We start from the raw sequence: 4892 nt of genomic DNA on the forward strand, positions 1-4892 counted from the left end.
TTTGGCTTCCCCTCCCTTTGATTCGTTGTACTTGTATGCTTGCTTGTCTAATGGTAACATGTTTGCGACTCAGAGAGCACCAGCTTCTAATGGTTAAATGGCATAGTAACCAACAATGGAACTCCTGCAAAGCAAAGTCAGACGCAACACAAAAAAATAAAAAAATCAGCACTAGGGAATTGGATTCAGAGTGAGCAACTTGCAGTCTACTTCTGCTTGTTCCTTCAAGGTGGATTCTGGATGGACTACCCGTTGCCATGGTTGACTCTTGTTGCCAAAACCCAATCGTGAAAACCTACAACACCGCCAAGGATGCCTGTGAACCTGTTGCAGTGTCCTAATATAAACTGCCCGCAAAACTAGGGTCAAGGATACAATGAACTGAAGAATCAAACCACATCTGTGCCCTAGTCCTTCAATTAGATGGGTTTCAACTCGTAATGCTGCAGATTTCAGTTTGTTCTCTAACTGCTTCACACCAGTAACCCAACCTCATAGCCCACAACTTCTTGTATCTGATCAACAGCAGGTCCCAAAATTGGAGCACCTGTGACAGAAACAAGCAAGATTAGAGGGTCTACTATTGGAGTACGACATTTCAATCATTGTAATTTATCTCAGCCTATTGCATTAAAAAGAGGATGAATTAGTAAAAAAAATTTTGTTCATGGAAGAGTGAAGAAGATCGGAACTTTTTGAAAGACTCAATCATCAATACAGAAATTACAAGTCTTTCAACCTCCCCTTTTTAAGTTTATACCAATAACCTAATTAGATTTTGCTCCATGCAGTACACATCTTAACATTCTATCTAAATTTCCTGGTGGGAAAGAAGAATTACTGAAAATCAGGAAACAAATTAGACAAACAGAAACATATAGGTTTTCCCCTAATGGGTTTAGTTCCTATCGAAAGCTTTGAATGTATAGCCAGCAAATAATGGAAATGTTAATTATATCTCCAGATCATCATAAAAAATGTTGAACATCAGAATAAGGCAAATATTCATTACCATCGCTGACAATTACACCATCTTTGTTCCAACATCCCCAGATGAAACGGAACAGCCATAAGACACTAGCCTCATCCTCATGTGGCAGAATCATGGTGCCTGAATAATTCAATGAAAGAAAACCAACATTATTTGCTACCTTAATAGTGTTAATATCCTATCAAAGATCAATAGAAAGGACCCATATGAAACTTTCATGTATAAATCTCGTGTCTTTCTATGCCAGTATGAGTTTACGTCTAATGTTTGCAGTGCATCTGGAATCTGGCTCCTTCACTTCTAAATAACATTCCCCCTCTATTTAAGTTCCTCCTTAAAACAGGCTTCCAAATGATCTTTATCTTCCTAATTCCCTTCTTTCAGAAAGTGACAATCAGAAAGTTACTATGGGACCTTATATCAGGAGCAATCCTGCCACAAGTTCCAGCGTGACCCTATGATAATCGATCATCCCATCACATCCTTGAACTTTACCCATCAGCCACAACCAACATTTTCCTTCCGTAAAACTGAATATTGTGCCACCCAGAAGATTAATTAACAACCAGATATATGCTCACCCAAAAGCTCAATGATTCTGTTGGCTTATAGTTGAAGTTCGAAACGAACTGGGTCAGTCCTTAAAATATTGTTGAGCTTAATAAAGTATTGACCATAATCACAGCAAACGGGGAAGGATGTTATGGAAACTACTCTTATTCAGACGTTGTTCGTTATAAGACAGAAAGAAAGGACTGACATTTTCATTAACATATGGAGAAAAGTAAATTGGCTGAAAATATAGTGTCATTCAGTGCTGCCACAATTCAAGGGTGAGACATTTTCTGTCTTCAACAGTCATTGAGAAGAAATGAAATCGATGACACACCTTTTCTTGATGTATACTTGGAACTGATCATTCTCTTCATGATCAGTCAGTCTTGGTAATGTGGTTCTTCCCAATTTCTTAATAAATCCTTCAATCTATCATTAAGAGAAAAAGTCTGTCCATAAAATGCTGCCAATCGTGTGTTGTCTAAACTCCCTTCCCCTCTCCCCACCCCCAACCCACCCCCCCCCCGGCTGCCAATCGTGTGTTGTCTAAACTCCCTTCCCCTCTCCCCACCCCCAACCCAACCCCCCCCCCCCCCAAAAAAAAAAAAGTGTTCTCTTTCAAATTTCTCACTAAGGCTCACTCTTTTTAATCAGCTTCCAAGAAAAAAGCATCCAGCGTTATGGTTTCAACTAGGCTATGGACTATAAGTCTATTCCAGAATTAACCACTCAAAATTTCTCATCATTAGAATTTAGTTCTACATGGCTATAAGTTTCTGGATGGTCTTATATGTGTGTGTGTGTCCCCAACCCCACCTCCCTCACCCCCTCCCAACAAAAAACAAAAAAAAGAAGAAAGAAAAATGAAACCTTTCTACTGCCTTACACAGTTACACCATGGTTGCAGACTATATATTGAATGTAACTTCGATTGATTTTTTTTGGTCAATGAATTTTTGACAGCTTTAGAGAATTACAAATGTTGATAATACATAAGACTTGAATGCCAGTCTCACATTACCCAATCAAAATGGTTGTTTTTGGTTATATAATGAGTCTAAATTATATATTGGAGGCTTAGATTATCTTTTCTTAATTTTTTCATCTTGGATTTTTAATATTTTTGTAAACTGGTTTGTAAATGTTTACGTAAAAATGTGGAAACTTTCATGAATTAATTTTATTACTGGGTGCACTGAATTCCATAGGAAATTCAGTTCGAAACTTAGTCAATGTAAAAGACATTTATGCATCCTAGTAGAATTTAACTGCAACTGAATTTTTCTTTTCCTTTGGTGAAAGGGGGGGTGGGGGTGGGGGTGGGGGTGGAGTTAGATGGCAGTCAAACATATCACAAAGAATAGGTACTACTCTTGATGCAGGCAGGCCAACACGATTGAGCCTAAATAGACTTAATTTTGGGTGGCCAATCAGTTATATGGATGTTGGATTTTCAAATATTGGGTTTTATTCGTAAAACTTTCTAAGCCCGTATTGTGGGGTCAGTGTATCTATGCAGAATTATGTGTTATTTCCTAGTTCCTTTTTCTTTAAGAATTTTGGTCAATCGTTGAATTAAATGAAATCAAATAAAGAAAAGGAACTAATAGAATATAGAGCAGATTTTTTTATTTTGTCTTTTTTGTTAAGGTGCACATCGGAAAAAGATAAGATCAAAATTCTTATTCCAATTACAAAGCGTAATTGTAATATTATTGTATTGTAATTGACTGAACAAAACAAATCGAAACAGAATATTTTTTAGAAAAAAGTTATGGGCCACACGGGAATCTTAGGAGAATGATCTTTTAGATCCCTTTCCCTTGGTTTATGAAGATTTGGGGAAGATATGAGTTAGTTTCCATCTTTCAGTTCAAGTAGTGTGAAGGAGTTTCTATTTTTCTGTTTTCTTAGGCACCTAGTCTAGGGAATTTGGGACAGTTCTAGTACATTGTCATTGATAGAAATAGAAAGTTAGGGAGTCATTAGTCTATAAATATGTGGACTGATCAGCCATGTAATGCAGAGATTGTGGATTAATTGGATGCGATTTTGAAGGATTGCAAGATAGCAATCGATTGAATGGTTTGTAGGTATATTCCAGGGTCACAGACTGGTTGAGTCAAATTTAGTCAATGGCTGTCGCTTCTTCTGTTACACAGCCATTGACAGATTTGTTTCTTAGTCAGTTGAACTGTTCCCATGGAAACCATGTTTCCCTACCGCTTTCAATCCACTTAATTTCTTCATAACCAAGGTTTTAAGTTCGTATCTTTAAGGTATCGATACGATTAAAAAAAAATTATGTACTAGTATATGTAAGAAACCTCATCCTTTATATATAATCAATTTGAATGCACTTGTCTCGTCGTACTTTGTTCTCCTTTTTATACATGATATATTTTACATATTACTTATTTATAATGTTTTATGCTTCAAAACTGTATTTTGCATATATCCTAAGCATTTTCCATACGTATCTAGCGTATCTTGTGGTTCTCCGATACGATACATTACTTAAAATCACCATTCCGATTTGATACCTCATACCGATACTTTAAACCTTGTTCATAACTTCATATTTACAACTCTGATTATTCCCAAACTTGGTATCCCAGTCCCTGGCACCGAACCCCATCAATTCCAACTGATACAATTCCAACCGATAAACCTCAGTTTAATACCCTTTTCTCCACCCGACTTACCCCAACCCTGTTCTGTCCGGGAATACCAAAATCCCCAATCGCACCGCTTAAACAGTAGATAAATTCTGAGATATTTTGAGGTCTAATCGTCCCTCTTTTCTTTAGAGGGCCACTCGGCCCTAATTTGGAGGCCAACAGATCAACCTATTGATTTATCAATTTTCTCTTAAATATGTCCTATGCAAGCTATGATCCCATTTCCCCAATTCTCAGCCCTAATTCTGTAGCTTAGGCTTACAGTTTGTAAGAAGCCATGACTACTCACAAGACCAATTCCCTCACACATCATGAATAAGCTATATGTAAATGCTTGTGTCACTTCCTCTACTTTGAACTCCATGTGGGTTCTACAGTTCCATAATTCCATTCCTATGGAATTTACTATTTATGAAGAGCTGTCTTCATAACCCAGAACCCATGCCTCCTAGACCCTCCTTCCTCTGTTACCAAGCAAGAGTAATCCGGAATCTACTTTTTTTCTTAAAGCCTTCATGGGCCTCTTAGTGAAGCTCAAACAAAATTTGCTGAGACGTGGCCATCAGAGACCTAATATGTCATAGTAACCCGCCAAGATGATATACACACTGGCATGATCCATCAATTTCGTGCTTCCAGTTTACTAGTGCAATATGACTTCTGAG

At 37.4% G+C, this 4892-nt stretch overlaps 1 long non-coding RNA gene across 1 annotated transcript; it reads right to left on the minus strand.

Moving 5' to 3' along the window:
* Positions 1-1819: 1819 nt before the first annotated feature.
* Positions 1820-4892, minus strand: LOC122642976. Its single transcript, XR_006330136.1, has 3 exons — positions 4258-4892; positions 2425-2427; positions 1820-2036 (listed from the first exon to the last, which is right to left on the minus strand). It is a non-coding gene; the product is annotated as an uncharacterized LOC122642976 (long non-coding RNA).

This window comes from Telopea speciosissima, chromosome 10 (assembly GCF_018873765.1).
Source record: "Telopea speciosissima isolate NSW1024214 ecotype Mountain lineage chromosome 10, Tspe_v1, whole genome shotgun sequence".
NCBI classification, from domain to species: Eukaryota; Viridiplantae; Streptophyta; class Magnoliopsida; order Proteales; family Proteaceae; genus Telopea; species Telopea speciosissima.